The 16,723-nt window shown below is 49.8% G+C and overlaps 1 protein-coding gene across 2 annotated transcripts in view; it reads right to left on the bottom strand.

Moving 5' to 3' along the window:
- LOC109765461 (uncharacterized) overlaps positions 1 to 15,242 on the bottom strand; it is a 175,786-nt gene extending 160,544 nt beyond the window's left edge. The window contains exon 1 of one of the 2 annotated variants that reach the window (XM_020324244.4): positions 15,181 to 15,242. The gene's annotated coding sequence lies outside the window, so the exon portion shown is untranslated. Of the gene's footprint in view, positions 1 to 15,175 lie in introns of both variants that reach the window. The other variant, XM_073498323.1, reaches the window with a different exon arrangement.
- Between the last annotated feature and the right edge of the window lie 1,481 nt (positions 15,243 to 16,723).

Below are 16,723 nucleotides of genomic sequence, written 5' to 3'. Positions count from 1 at the left end.
CCTTAGTGGTAAAAGTCCACGTACTTCGCTAATACGTGCACCACCGGTGGCGAGGATTGTTGGCGGTGGCACGATATATATGAGCATGGGGATGGGTTTTCGGTGCTCTGGTGATAAAGTTTCTCACCTATTTCTCAGATCAAGACGATGGGGCAAGTGAACAAAATCTTGGATGAGGGGGATCTCATGAAGCTCTCTCGATGAGGATGAGTTCGTGGGATTTCGAAAGGAATGTGCAACTCTGTGTACCGATGTCTCAGAACTGCAAGAGGATGTTCAGTCAGCTCCAAGCAAGGGGAGATATCTCTACTAGTGGATGTAGGGGAACGTGCTACACACCAATTTTTTTACCGTACAGGATCACACACATGAACAACGATGAAGATGCGTCATGCAATCATTCTCACTAACTAGAACGTAGCAACATCAGTGTAGATTATTGGTGAAGCACGGCAATTCCACTAGCTAGTTTATACCTCCCAGTTGAGACAATTTCTCCGGAAGATTGCCGATCTAGAGTTGAAGTAGACAACTCCTCTGGGGTGTCCACACATACCAAATTATAGGTTCAGCAATACTTCGTGAAGCAACAGAAAGATTTACCAAAAGAACTAGAGGCTTAGTTACACCCGTTTTAGCACAACATAGATGAACATATTCATGTATGCCTACTATTCCAAACATGCTACGCGTGTCCAACTCCTATATCCTAAGTGCCACTATTTCCTCTTCCTCTTAAATCTCGACATGTGAGAGAGCTGTAGGTGAATGGTCTGGGAAGAAAATCACGAGACAAAAAGATTGGTATATATCGAGTTGAGTGAAGGCAGTGAGGACCTAATATTTATAGAACGAGATCAGAAGTTGGTGCGGTAGTTGTGCATTGAATAAATATTTGCAAAGCTCAAATTAAGATCATACAATCTTCTAGTACAATAAGAAATCATATCTAAACCATGCTTCTATCAGTAAAACGATTGAACCGTAAATGCGATTCATTTTAGAAATTTGGTTTCTTCCTTTCCTAATGTTTGCCCTCGGGTTACTGGTTTTGTTCACTCTATGTCAGTGGTGTAGCTAGTGGGTAGCACGGGTGTGTCATCGCACACCTAGAATTCTGACCATTACTTTACTTATCATGTCATGTTTGGTAGATTATGAGTTGTGGTAATTTGTTTTTGGCAGAACACACGGAGACGGATCATAACAGATCGAAGCACTAGGGGCATGTTTGATTACCTAGATAACACCCATCGAGGCCCTAGGGATGCAATTTGGGCCTCTTGGTTACCCTTGGGTGCGTTTGGGCCTCCACATCACAAAACTCAAAGCAACTCACATCCTGGCTTTGGAGGAACGACTGAATCAATTGTTTCCAGCAAAGCGAGCACGAGGAGGGCATGCGGCTGCATCCGCGAGAGACGGCACGTTATTTCCCAAAGCCGCGCATAAATTCTCGTATCCCTCTCTCACCTCACACTCTCCCGTCTCTCCACTATGACTCCTCTCTCACCGGCGGTGGCGAGCATCGACGGTGGCAATATATGGAAGGCGAGCATCGCTTTTGTCCGTGCTTCATCACCCTTCGCCAACCATTCGTCAATGGTGGTTAGATTTGGATGGCGTTATAAGGTTATATTTGGGTGTCAATACAAGGCCCGGTTAAGGGTTTTATAGGGCTCGAATTGGGATGTCGGCATGAAAACTCTTGATATTGCTGTACGACTTGCTAGTGGCATGATCAAGAGTTTGTGTGTATGGTAGCATGATAGTTTTGATGTTTTTATGTGGATATTTGCTTACAGTACTATGTTCAACTTGCAGTCCACTATAGTTGGCTACATGTGTTAGTGTGTTGATCTTCATGACCAGTCCGTGCTACATGTACATCCATTGATCTTTTCTAGTTCATCATTGAAGTGCTCTGTCAGGAAGCATGTGTTTGGCAATGTTGCCGAGCGCAACTGTTCAAAGGGCAATCAAGTAGCAAAGGGCAACATGTCGAAGATGCGTCGGGCCAGGCTGACAAATTTCGGCCATTTTCATGAGGACACGGGTCAAACGCACTTCTGCAAGGTGATCCTACCACCTGCGTTGGAGTTATTGTCGTTCCCTGATGGCTTTCGTAAGCACATGACCAACATCCCAACAAAGCAGTTATGAGGACGAACACCAGTGGCGGAGCTTTACAGTAATCTCAGGGGGGGCCAAAGCAAAAAATATGAACAACTAGGAGGGAAAAGAATTGATTTTTTTTTTCAAATCTAAGCCATGCATAGTAACTTTTCTTCATTGTTTTGTCTTGGGCTGGGGGGGCACGACCCCTTCAGAGTTGAACTAAGCTCCGCCACTGACGAACACCGACTGCAACTAGAGGGTCATGCTCCGGGACGTTAGCCGTAGCCCTTGATAAAGGGTGGCCAGCTTCACCACCGCCCACCAGCTCCAAATCGGCTACCCCATCACCTTGAAGGTGCTGACCGTTGACACTTTCAAGGTTTTTGTCTTCGACCTTTCTGGCAGTGAGGTGGTGGCCAAATGCTAGAAGCACGACGAGGCACTTGCCGTGATCTTGGAAGTTTAATGTATTTTCTTTAGTCCGCTTGTCTGTGTGGTTACCTTGTTAATGTAGTACCTCAAATGTAGTGTGTGTGTGTGTGTGCGCGTGTGTGTGTGAATAGTTGTTCAAATTGCTATGTTGTGCCAATGAGTGTGTGCTGGCAACAAAAGGTTAGCATATCACATAGTATCTTGCATGTAACCAAATATTAGCACGTTGCATCTGGGTAGCACATGTGTGCAACCAAACGGTGTTCTAGTGGTTCACCTCTAATGTAGACTCGGACTTGTGGGCAATCAAACTAAGTACAAAACATGGTTTTACCTTGCATTAGCTTAGTCTCTCATAACCGAGTCACATATAAAAGCAAGGAGGCCAAAAATAATGCACGTGATGAACACGCCATAGACCCATCATCACTACCTGCACATCAATGGTAATGATGTCACCACCGTTGAGACCTACTTTAGTACCGATAGTGGTGAATTCTTTCGTTGCCAAAGCTCCATCAGCAATTGGGAACTATTTTCTGTTAGAACGAATTTCTCAGGTTTTCCATATATATGAGAACCCTTTCACATTTTCATTTCGACAAAATCCATATCAATTATATATAATCGTCATCCATGAAAGCACTCTTCTTTCAAACACACCCAAAGATGATGCATCCATGATCCATGGCACCATGAAACTACACTTTTCTTCGACGTTTTGGTTCTTTCCTCCTACCCCAGAAAAGCTCTTCTCCTCCTGTCGGTGTAAAAACCGGCCGATCTCAAGTAGGGGGTCCCGAACTGTGAGTCTGAGGATCGAAGGTAAAAGAGGCAGGGAATACAATGTTTACCTAGGTTCGGGCCCTCTTAATGGAGGTAATACCCTACTTCCTGCTTGATTGACTTTGATGAGTATAGGGGTTACAAGAGTTGATCTACCTCGAGATCGTAATGGCTAAACCCTAGATGTCTAGCCTGTATGATTGTGATTGCCTCTACGGACGAAACCCTCCAGTTTATATAGACACCGAGTCAGCTTACAGAGAAAGGAATCTTCATATCCGAATGCCAAGCTTGCCATCCACGCAAAGGTGAGTCCCATCCAGACACAGGGGGAAGCCTTCTAGCTTGTATCTTCACGACCCATCAGTCCGGCCCATGTCTCATAGCCCGGACGCCCGGGGAGCCCCTAATCCAGGACTCCCTCAGTAGCCCCTGAACCAGGCTTCAATGACGATGTGTCCGGCGTGTAGATTGTCTTCGACATTGCAAGGCGGGTTCCTCCTCCGAACACTTCAAAGTAGTTGACAAAAAGAACTATATCCGGCTCTATATAATAATTACAACCCTGAACCACAAGGGAAAAATACTTAAACAAAACAAGTCACGTCTACTGACAGCTTTTCCGGCGAGACGTTATGTTCTGGCCTTATTATTATTTCGAACCATTTTTCAGCCTCCCGCTTCACGTTTTGAGACGCGGTCTTCATTGACACGTCTTGTCAAAGCAGAGATTGTGTCCCCTTATTGCGGGATTTTCATCAATACGGGTTTGGGTAATCTAACCGTGCCGTTCGCACGACCCCTTGGGAATAGGCGTGTTTTAAGGCTCGTGGAGGGACGCTTGATATTCACTGCCTTTATAAGAAGATAAGGATCCACCTTTTTACCCCACGCCTTCTTCCTCCTCAGCCCATCTGTCCTCGAGCTCCAGTGCCCAAGCTTCAACCCCTTCCGCCCCCAGCAAACACTCCAGCCATCTCCGGATCTGGAGCGCAGGGCAAGTGGATGCCCTCCTCCGTCATGGAGGGGAACATCAAGGAACTCCGGGAAGCGGGGTACTTAGCCAAGGAAATCACCCACTGGCTCCCTGCTAAAAAGCAGATCATTCCCACCCCGGGGCCCAATGAGAGGGTAGTGTTCATCCCCCACTTCCTTCGCGGCCTATGGTTTCCTCTCCACCCTTTCGTCTGCGGGCTCATGTTCTATTACGGGCTAGATTTCCACGATCTAGCCCTGAATTCATTCCTCAACATCTCGGCGTTCATTGTCATGTGCGAGGCGTTCCTCCGCATTCCCCCCCCCCCACTTCGGCCTATGGCTCAAGGTCTTCAACGTGAAGCCAAAAGTGGTCGAGGGTCAACACGCGGAGTGTGGCGGCGCCATGGTGAGCAAGCTCCCCAACGTCACCTGGCCCAAGGGGACCTTCATGGAGACCGTGAAGGGATGGCAACAGGAGTGGTTTTACACCACGGAGCCCCGTGACGCCACATTGGCCGCTGCTCCGGAGTTCAAATCCGGCCCTCCAATGCGGCTCGCATCATCGATTGACAAGGGCCTGGACTGGGCGTCATCCGACGAGGTGATGATGCTGCAAAAGCACGTCAAGAGCATGATAGAGAAGAACACCAGTCTTGCCAACGTGATCCAGGTGATGCTTTTTCGCCGGATTCTCCCCTGCCAACGCCGGACTCTCCATTTATGGGAGTTTGATCCGGCCAGTCCCCAGACCCTGCAGCGGTTCTTTGGCACAACGCATGAGGACATATGGAAGCTGCTTTTCAAGGCCCAGAAGTCGTGGCCAGAACGACCGAAGACCTCAACCTCGACTGTGCTCATTCGGCTACTCCAGTTAAGTTTTTCAGATTTCCAAACATATCCTGAACTTGTAGATCCAAGGAGTATGCTAAGCCTTCCTTTTATCCTTCAGGGCTGGACGAAGAAGGCGGAGCAGATCCGGTGTCCGGCTCCACTGCCCTAAGACCCAGCTATTCCTCTTCTGACAAAGATGCTGGTTCCGGCGCCATACCAGGCATCAGAGAAAAAAGGCCAAGAAGAAGGGCAAGGAGGCCCGAAGTGGCCTTCGCCGTAAAGGTACTTCGGCATAGCATCCGAAGATACCGAAGTTCTCTTCTCCCATGAGGGAGATGAAGACGAAGAGGAAGAGGAGGAGAGCAATTCTCCCCTTAAGGGGGGAAAGAAGAAAAGGGGGGCTTCCGCAGACCTAGAGGCGGAGGAGTCCAAGAAGGGGAAGCTCTCCCTTTCGGACAATTCGGAGTCGGACACCGAAGCCGTCCCTGAGTGGCACCCCAGGCCAAAGCCCCTGGCCGAATCGTAAGTATTCAAAGATACTGCATATATCCGGCTTTTTATAAATTGTAGGATGTCATATCATCTATGTGTTTCAGTCCGGCCCATGATCTCCCCCAACAATCATTGTCTTTGGGGAATTCTTTAGCGCCGGAGATGATGGAGAGCGAGTCGCCTCCGCGAGCCTCCCCGCCACATGCCACGGATGACACCGAGCTGTTATCCCAAAGGAACTCTCTGGGCCAGCGAGAGGTGCGGAAGGCCGCTGAAACGGCGCCAGAGGGTAATGCCTCGGTTGTCGGAAACATGGGGGGTGCAATCCCCATGGAGACTAATGACAGGGGCCATGACCAGTCTGGCCCCCAGCCGAATACTGCTTCGGAGACCCACACGGCTCCGGGCTCGAGCGAGCATCCCCCTTCGAAAGAGAGAGGAGTGTCGACTCCACCGGCGACCTCTATCAACCCAGAGGCGCCGGATACATTGAGGGAAGCACTTCAATGTGCTTCCGTCGTGGAAGAGCACCGTAACCTAATGGGTACGGTGGTTGAGAAGGTTCAGTCCGCCAAAAGCAGGATGAACGAAGCTTTTACCAGCCTGCTAACAGGCTTTGAGGTATGCGACTTAATATTCCTACCCGCTTTTGCATGTGTAATAATATGCATGTATATAGATAGTAGCCCCTGAGACTCTATTCGGCTTTTTGCAAAAGGGGCCGGACAGAGGATCAAATATTCCAGAGATAACATACTTGTCTATTTGGGTGAATAGGCTTCGCTGCTAGCAGCTTCAGCCAAGGACGCGAAAGTTTCCGAACTCCAGCGGAAACTGAAGCTGGCTGATTATGAGATCGACCGTATTAACAAACGGTTCGATGAGGCCAAAGGTATGCTTTGGAAAGACCCCTTACAAACCTAAATTATAATGCCAACTCCGAGTTTAAGCTCATGCGCTATTATGTAAATGGTTGTCGGCAACGAGACCGAGGTCGAAGCCCTCAAGAGTGCCCTTGCTGAAGCCAAGAAGGAGGCGGAGGCAAGCAAAGCGGCCGCTGACAAAGCGGCTGCGGATTTAGAGGCCGAGCAGGTTACCCGTCGCAAGTATGAGGAGTGGGTGACCGAAGTGGAACAGGCGCTTCAAGTCGCCGCCAACAAGTGGGAGGCCCTAGAGGAGATTAATAAAGCCCAAGCGGCCGAACTCAACAAGGCTCTTCAAGAGGCAAAGGATGCATGGGGCGAGTCCCGAGCGGCTCGCGAGGAGATCAAGCAGGCCGGACAGATAGCGGCTGGTAAGCCTTTTCTTTTACAGAGTATATTTGGCGGTCGAAGATATACTTTGCTAAATCGATTGTGGAGTGCTCCAGACGCCTTTCCGGATCTCCCAAGGAGTGCAGCCGATGCCGCGCAGTATTTTCGGGCACAAGAAGGGAATGCGACGGAGAAGCTCTTTTGGTCGCAGTTCTTGGCGCCGGAGCGACCAGCGCTTCTGAACAATCAGATGATGTAGCTGGCGGAGCTGCATAGGATATCCGGTTTGGCCATGAAGGACATCATAGTCCGGCTATGGCCAGCCGGACCCATTCCGAGCAGCTACTTCGGCCTGGTCAAGCGACTCGGCGACGCCTTGCCCCGAATAGAGGCAGTGAAGCGCTCGGCATGCATTGAGGGTGCACGGATGGCCTTTGCCCGTGTCAAGATGCACTGGGCCAAGATGAAGGCTGCCAGCGTGGCCATTGAAGGTCCGCCCGGAGACAAGGTTCACCGCAAGCCGGAGCGCTACTTCGCCGATGTCCTTGAGGGTGCCCGTTTGATAGAGGGCCAATGCGCAAAGGATATTATGTTCGAGTAACTGTATCCGAGCTACCGGCCAGACATTGTATTATAAACCAAGGCCTTTGTAATATATTTGTTCCTGTTATCTTTAAATTTATTTTCCTCATGTGCGGCTGTTTTTATCTGTGAGAGTTTGCCAGTCGTCGGCTTCAGCCCCCACGTAGATACTACGGGGGTGTTCGGGATAGCACATAGCCACACTTGACCCAACGTCTTGGTCCGTAAAGGAGGTGTCAGTGCGGCGAACCAGGCAATCGGACTATGTGGCTTTATCACTCTCACTTAGCCATAGGAGCTTGACAATGGGACTGTAAGGTAGCCCCTGGTGCGCATGAGGCTATCTGAACTATGCCTTAAGCGCGTGACTGGGAAAAAGCCAGCCCTTCGTGTAATACGGAAGAAATCGCTAGAGATTTAATAGGTCGCCGAATTGCTGACCAGCTCTCGCCGCATCACGACAGTCAGTTTGGCTTCTCTACCGAGGTGCTTGACCGGGCCAGCCGGAAACACAATCGCAGTAGTTCTCCCTTTACTACCTTAGCTGAAGCGGAACGTAACGTAGCAAGCATAGGAGCCAGGCAAACCAACTATTGACCAAAGACATGATTCGGAGCCGATGCATATAGTGTAGTATTCGGGACGCCGAAGTGTACTCTGAGAGTGTTCAGTCTTTCTATTTTTAAAGATACATATATGGCTTGAATAGAGCCCCTTGTGATTTAAGTCGTACCAAGGTGTATATGCCAATTCAGACGTGAAATGGAAAAATAGATGGAAAAAAGGAAAGACCGAACAGGGTTGGGCGAAACTGTTTTCCATTATAGTTTGATTGGTATGTCAAAACGTATTTTTACAGAAGATGCGATAAGCATCGCGGCTATTTTACATGCCGCAGACAAGGGAAAGCTGTATATAGGTCCTAAAATTGAAAAGATGATCTTAAAGACCCTTTGGACACTCTCCGCACGCTTGCGCCGCTTTTCGCCTTGGTGTGTGATCCTTTGAGAGGATCAACAATCAAGTATGCATAAGAGGCCTAGAAGGGGGCCCTTGTTACCACCAGAAATTGACGTGGGTTGTAAAGAACCTGAAAAATAAAAACAAGAAGAAAAAGGTGGACCAATAAGGAGGTCCGGATAGGGTCGAGTCGTACCATGGACCTTATGTTTAGCATGCCTCCGTCCTTGCCCATGGTATTTTTAACGCGTAATTATGTACGCGTAGCACGTATGCCGCTATCAGGCTGGGGCATTGACAAAGGCCGAATTGCTAATCTAGCACTGGATGAGCCAGACTGTCGGTCTGCAGGGTGGACCGGACTCGTTTAACACTGTCCGGAGACTTGACTGCCAGTGTAGTATTCGGCTTAGCGAGGCCACCCTGCACCTCGGGTGCGAGGGCCGCGGTATGCTCCTCTGTACGGAGGGAGCGCTCCATGTTTCCATTGACTGTTATAACGCCACGTGGTCCAGGTATCTTGAGCTTTAGATAAGCATAGTGCAGGACTGCATTGAAACGGGCAAAAGCGGTTCGTCCGAGTAGCGCGTGATAGCCACTGCAGAACGGGGCGATGTCGAAGATCAGGTCTTTGCTCCGGAAGTTATCTGGTGAGCCGAAGATGACTTCCAGCGTTATGGATCCTGTGCAACATGCCTCTACGTCGGGTATTACCCCTTTAAAGGTTGTTTTAGTGGGCTTGATTCTTGATGGATCAATGCCCATTTTACGGACGGTGTCCTGATAAAGCAGATTAAGACTGCTGCCGCCGTCCATAAGGATTCGCGTGAGGTGGAATCCGTCAATAATTGGATCAAGGACCAATGCAGCCGAACCTCCATGATGGATACTAGTCGGATGGTCTCTGCGATCAAAGGTGATCGGACAAGCTGACCACGGATTAAATTTTTGGGGCGACTGGTTCTATGCCGTAGACGTCCCTTAGCGCGCGCTTGCGCTCCCGCTTAGGGATATGAGTAACATAGATCATGTTCACCGTTTTGACCTCGAGGGGAAATTTCTTTTGTCCCCCTGTGTTCGGTGGGCGAGGCTCTTCATCGTCGTCCTCGCTGGGCGGCCCTTTGCCCTTGTGTTCGGCGTTGAGCTTGCCGGCCTGTTTAAAGACCCAACAGTTTCTGTTGGTATGATTGGCAGGCTTGTCGGGGGTGCCATGAATCTGGCAAGGCCGATCGAGTATTCCGTCCAAACTAGATGGACAATCTTTGTTTCCTTTGAATGGATTCTTTCGTTGACCGGATTTAGAGCCACTGAATCCGGCGTTGACCGCCGTGTCTTCGGTACCTTCGTTATTGTTTTGATGCTTGTGCTTGTTGCGTCGTGGCTTGCCATTGCCGTCCTTGGCTTCGGAGGTGCTAGGGTCGCTGGTGCTATTGCTTCTACGGGCTAGCCAGCTATCTTCTCCTGCGCAAAAGCGGGTCATAAGTGCGGTAAGGGCTGCCATGGACTTCGGCTTTTCTTGACCAAGGTGTCGAGCGAGCCACTCATCTCGGACGCTATGTTTAAAGCCCGCGAGGGCTTCGGTGTCCGGACAGTCCACAATTTGGTTCTTTTTAATTAAGAACTTGGTCCAGAGTTTCCGGGCTGATTCTCCGGGTTGCTGGACTATGTGACTAAGGTCATCGGCGTCTGGGGGCCGAACATAGGTACCCTGGAATTTGTCTCTAAAGGCATCCTCGAAGTCTTCCCAGCTGCCAATAGAGTTCTCTGGGAGGTTGTTTAACCAGTGCCGAGCTGGTCCCTTTAATCTGAGCGGGAGGTATTTGATGGCATGGAGATCATCACCGCGTGCCATGTGGATATGGAGAAGAAAATCTTCGATCCATACTGCGGGATCTGTCGTACCATCGTATGATTCAATGTTGACGGGTTTGAACCCTTCTGGGAACTGATGTTCCATCACTTCGTCAGTGAAACATAGGGGGTGTGCGGCGCCTCTGTACCGAGCGATGTCGCGGCGTAGTTCGGACGAAGGCCGTATGCGGTTTTCGGCCCGGGTGAAGTTGTGCCTGTCACCTAGGTCTGATGGCCTTCCTCTCGCGTTGGAGCATGCCCCCTCGATCCATAGATTGATCTTGTCCGACCGGCTCTATTGTCCAGGTCCTTGCGTAGGTCGTAGGTATAGCCCGGGGCCGTTGCCTCCTTGCCTCGACGGTGGGGTGGCGCGGGCTGGTGTTCGGCATGAGTAGCCGGTCTGTCCCGTCCACGTGGTGGTCGGTCGGGCTCGTCAGCAGTTTTGTGCTTTGGCGGTATTGGCTCAAGGGCCTCGTCGTCAAATTGTGGTAGTAGCTTGCGCTTTGGGTAACTCTTAGTTGGGCGTTCGAGGCTGTATTCCTCGGCTGCCAGAACATTAGTCCATCTGTCATTGATTAAATCCTGATCAGCTTGAAGCTGCTGCTGCTTATTTTTCAGGCTTCATGCAGTGGCGATTAGCCGGCGCTTAAAGCGCTCTTGTTTGAGGGGTTCCTTCGGCACGATGAAATCTTCATCGCCGAGGCTCACATCCTCTTCGGAGATCGGTAGGTAGTTACTGTCCTCCGAGCCCTTGTTCCCGACAGGATTGTCGGGGTTAACTTGCCCATCCTCCCAATCGTCCTGTTCGGATGTTGGCTCGACAGGGGCTTCGGGGTCTTCGACATTCTCCGGAGTGTTATTGTCTCCGGTGCCGGTATTGTTGTCTTTGTCATGACGCGATTTTGAGCGGCTCCGCTGACGTCGACGCTTCGGAGGTGCTTCAGCAGGCTTGTCCTCAACCGGATCTTTCTCGTTGTCATCCTCTTTGGGTGTGTCCACCATGTACACGTCGTATGTGGAGGTGGCCGTCCAACATCCGGTAAACAGAGGGTCTTGGCCTTGTTCGCCTCCGGCATCGTCGTCCATACTGTCGACGTCTTCGGAGGCGTAGTCCAGCATGTCGGTTAGATCATCGATAGTGGCTATGAAGTGGGTGGTGGGTGGGACATAAAATTCCCCGCTCTCAGCCCGTAGTCCGGGCTGGGCGTGATTCGGAAGCGATTCCTCTGTAATGGCGAGGGATCGCATTAAGTCCAGAGCCTCATTTAGGAGTGAGGTTTGGACAGAGAAGCGAGAGTCCGCCGGGCTGGCCGGGGTGAGAGCCTCCTGGCCGCGCCCGCTCGACGTGGACCTCGAGAGTTCGGATTTATAGTCCAAGGGAGAGTCCGGCACTCTAGCGACAAGGGGAGCTCGGTTCGTCCTTGGGTTTGCCGATGACGCTGTCCCCTCCAGATCTCCAGTAGCAGGTTCCATAATTGCAGGTAGTCCGGCGGCTCTAAACTCCCGTCTTCGGACCTGGTAGTCTGCTGTGGATTTAAAGCCAGAGCGGCGGTCGGGGCTGCGAATCCTTCGAAGATCAAGTCTCCTCGGATGTCGGCGACATAGTTTAGGTTCCCGAAACTGATCCGATGACCAGGGGTGTAGCTGTCGATCTGCTCAAGGTGGCCAATCGAGTTGGCACGCAGTGCGAAGCCACCGAATACGAAAAATTTGGCCGGGGGGGGGGAGTCTTCCCCGAAACAGCATCATTGTAGATGATCGAACGAGCCATCGAACCTTCCGTCGACAGCACAGACGAACTCTCAATGGAAGCACCATTGGCGGTGTAAAAACTGGCCGATCTCGGGTAGGGGGTCCCGAACTGTGCGTCTGAGGATCGAAGGTAACAAGAGGCAGGGGACACAATGTTTACCTAGGTTCGGGCCCTCTTAATGGAGGTAATACCCTACTTCCTGCTTGATTGACTTTGATGAGTATAGGGGTTACAAGAGTTGATCTACCTCGAGATCGTAATGGCTAAACCCTAAATGTCTAGCCTGTATGATTCGGATTGCCTCTACGGACTAAACCCTCCGGTTTATATAGACACCGGAGGGGCGTAGGGTTATACAGAGTCGGTTTACAGAGAAAGGAATCTTCATATCCGAACGCCAAGCTTGCCATCCACGCAAAGGAGAGTCCCATCCGGACATGGGGGGAAGCCTTCTATCTTGTATCTTCACGGCCCATCAGTCCGGCCCATGTCTAATAGCCCGAACGCCCGAGGACCCCTAATCCAAGACTCCCTCACCTCTCATCGGCGCGGCCGCTGGTCCGCCAAATCTTTGATGGCCTCTAGGCCATGGAGATGCGGAGGATCTCGCCCCCTTGTCGACGGGAGGGACCCTGTTCTCTTCCTTGTTAGGTTCAGTGTCTTGGTTGGGGTTGTATGACGGCGGCGATGTCCCTTAGTAGGAATAATGTGTCCCACGTTCTATCCCCGCCTCGATGGCGCGTCTAGAATCGTCGGAGGGCGTATGGAGGTGTGTCTCCTTCGGATCTCGCGGGATTTGGTCAGTCCTGGTCTTCGGTGGATCTGTTTGGATCCGGTCTTCGTTCGGGTGTTTACAGGCTTGATCCTTTTTATCTACGAGTTTCTTCATTGGCGATGGTTGCTACTCTGGAGCGCTGGTCCTATGAGGCCTTAGCACGATGACTTCCCGACTAGCTACTACAATAAGGTTTGTCCGGCTCCGGTGAGGGAGGGGTGATGAGGGCGACGCGCTCCAGTGCTTGTAGTCGTCGCTAGATGGTTCACGGACATGATTGTAATTTTTATTACCCCTGTTGTTCTTTGTACTGCGATGGTGGAAGATGAATAGATTGGAAGTTTTTAAAAGAAACTAGACTTTTCTTCACCGAGAAAGCATTATACTTTTCAGGACGACGTGAGGGCCGGGGACGCGGGGATTTAGCGGACAGGCACCAGCAGGACATAATGCAGCGTGCAGAGCTTTGGCGTTAAGCGACGTGCGTGCAGTGCAGAGCGTACGCTCTTGCTAGGTCAATTAAGGGGAGCTAGCAATCAATTAAGGAGGGCCCCGTCTCGAGAGAGCTCACATCAGCTGTTACTTCCGCGGAAAAGCAACAAGGCAGGCAGTGGCGACTGCTCCCCCTTCTCGTTAACAACTGTGGCGATTGATGTGTGCCTGCTGTCCTCTTCATCTTCAAGGCCGATGTACCACAATGCCACAATGATTGTTTTTTCGACGTCGACATGCATGGTTTGTTGGGAGACAGAAACCAAATGAAATTATGGTGGATTAACATGGTTTATTGATCTCAGTGGCAGACACCAAATAATACTACAATTGTAAATTAACACGGTTTATTAGAGAGAGAGAGAGAGAGAGAGAGAGAGAGAGAGAGAGAGATGGTGTGAGCTAGGTGATCAAGTTAAAGACAGTGGAGGAAATGGTAATTGGAAAAGAATGATGCATTGATGTAGCCTGCCCAAGCTCTCACGGCCAAGTTAATCTACTCGAGTGCAGGGGAGGGGAGGCCTCTCGCTTTCTCCTAGCTAGGCTTTTACCACCAGCCTTTGGTTTTTCCCTGGTTAAGAAAGGATGAGACATGTCCCGAGTGATGGTTTTTAGTGTTTGTCGTCCTGCCCATAATCAAATGAGGCATCATTTCATACTTCCGTGTCACAATAAATAACCACTCCGTATGGTAGAGAGGGACAAAGGGGCCCAAAAGGTTGGACTCAGTACGTACTAGCCTCACTACTCACCACTCAGTGTACTACCTGAAACCTTCACTTTAGCTAGGTGCAATATTTATCCACTAAAAAAAGGCTAGGTGCAATATCTTGGCACCGTAAGTAGGAAAGCAATGACTTTGGTGCCATGTGTTTGGACAGATTAAGAAACCAAGTGTGGTGCTTAATTAGTGGCTGATGGAGTAGGGGTTTAGGTGGTGGTTGAGAGGCGAACATGGTTTGCTTGCGTCGAACTTCATCATTTGTGTCGTCCCTCCCTTTTTTTCGGTCGTGTCTGAGCGAGCTGGTTGCGAGTGCCTCCCTTTCTTTTCCCAATCTTATCTCAAGATTGACACGGCTACCTAATTCTGTGTTTTTTCGTGCAATAATAAGCATCTAGCTAGAACTTGAAATCTACTCCTAAGAAGGTAGGTAGGGGAGGAGAGGCGATCGATCCGCGGGCGGTCTCTTGCATCATTTTGCTCCTTAACCATTTTTAGTATTACGAACGGCGCTATACACAAAGATCGGTACTTACGGCTCGGAACATCCGTGAAACATGCAAATGCAATGGAATAAAGCTGGAGCAAACTTGCTTGTTGAGGTAACCTTGCTGCATGCGTGCTGAAAGGGGTTGCGCCACGGCGCACCTTGGAACGAATGATCTCTCACTTGCACCCAAGAAGCAAAGGTTAAAAGGGACATGTGCACGCAGCATGAGTGAATGCGAATGCTTTGCGTCCCTCGCTCCCATTGGGCCGGAGAAGCTCCAAAAATGATGCACCTGCTGCACGCCCCGACCCGTGGTGGTTCCCCTCAAAGTCTTTCTGCCTGCAGCTCTGAATATCATCAACAAAATGAGCATCGCGTGGCGTGATCAGGCGAACCACACATGCGGTGCGAGCGTCCACGTCGTTGCCCTGTGATCGCAGACAGGAGAGGAACTTGAGCTACACAGCTGAAGTGACAGTGCTGTACATGGAGGCCAACGGGCAAATTTACGTCCGCCGTGACGTCAATTGCGAGCTCGATGTCTCGGAGAGGGACGGCCGGGGAAGCCAGGGCTCCGGCATCGCCATTGCATGCGCGGCGCGTGACCGGATGACGGCGACCGAGTTAGCTGCACCGTGGGGTTGTGGTTGCGAGACGACACTGCACGCACGGCATTGTGCCGCGTCGCTGCTTGCTCTTTTTTTTTTTTTTTTTTTTTTTTTTTTTGAGAAACCGCTGCTTGCTCTTCTGGCTGGACTCACACTGGAGAGCGACGTGCCCGCCACGACCTAGTTTTTTTTTTCAATCTTGGGCGTGTATTCCTTTTTCCGATTGAAACTTTCGTGGGCCTCTACCCAGTTTAGGATAAGAAACATATGGATTGATATCGGGCCGTGGGGCGAGCAAAACGAGATTGCAAGATAGGCCGCCGGCAGCAGGGAGAGCTCCTTTTCGGCGCCCTCAGCGCCGCCGCTTGGTCTAGTTGGCGCTCGAAGGCGAACCATAGTGGACCGGCCCAGCATCTGTCGCGTCAAGGAAAAAAAAAACACATTCATCGCTATTATTCTGCGAGACGTAGGTTTCGAACCTGCATGCCTACGCCCGCACGGTTGTCGTGCTAATCACTCCAGCGCAACAACGTTGATGAAATATGTAGGAAAACAGTGCTATTTGGCAGCGGTTCCGGTCCCAGTTAGGATTTTTCGGAAAAAGAAGACGTAAATATGAAACAGAATTCACGAATATTAGAAATGTTCATCGATTTTGAAAAATGAATTCACGAATTTCCTAAATTTTTCATAAAATTGAAAAAAGTTCACTGGATTTCAGAAAAAGTTCACGAATATGAAAAACATTCACCGGATTTTGAAAAATAGTTCACGGGTTTGAAAAAAATTCATCAATTTTGACAAAAAAAAAGTTCATGAATTTTGAAAAAAAAGGTTCACCAGATTCTGAAAATAGGTTCACTTGTTTGAAAAAAGTTCACCGATTTTGATAAAAAAGTTCACGGATTTTCAAAAAAAGTTCATCAATTTTGAAAAAAGTTCACGGATTCTACAAAGTTCACCGGTTTTGAAAAAAGTTCATCTATTTTATGAAAAAAAAATCACGCATTTAACTAGAAAAAAAAGGAAAGGAAGGAACAAAAGAGGGAAAGGGAAGTAACTAATCAAACGACGTACGTTGTCTAGTTGGCTATGGTAGCTAACCAGAAACCAGGAGCTCTCCGTTCAAATCTCACTCCCGCATGCTTTTTTTACCTTTTAAAACTGGAAAAAGAAGGAAAAATGGGCCGGCCCAGCATGGAAGTGGAAATGTGCGCCCGTTTGTCGAAATCGAAGTAAGGGGCGCTGAAGGCGCCGAATAGGGGTTTGGCAGCAGCAGGGCCATGAAATATGGGAGCTCCTAGACAACGCTGTAAGCGCCAGTTTGTGCCGCTGGCGCCCGCACGGACGCGAACTGGGCCGGCCCAGCAAGCTGCTGAGAAGCAAAAAGATTTATTCGGTAGAACCGGGAGTCGAACTCGTCACGCGCATTTAAATGCCCACAAGGGTTAACCACTGGACCAACCTCAAACTACAAATTAGTTTAGAAAAACAAAGCTATTTAATATGTCATATAGTACAAACATTAAACACATACTAGTACTTTATACCTCCTATAAATTCTTTGAATAAAGAAAACATATATTTGTAAAGGCATTCAT

This window comes from Aegilops tauschii, chromosome 5 (assembly GCF_002575655.3).
Source record: "Aegilops tauschii subsp. strangulata cultivar AL8/78 chromosome 5, Aet v6.0, whole genome shotgun sequence".
NCBI lineage: Eukaryota > Viridiplantae > Streptophyta > Magnoliopsida > Poales > Poaceae > Aegilops > Aegilops tauschii.
This window is presented reverse-complemented; position numbering and strand designations above follow the sequence as displayed.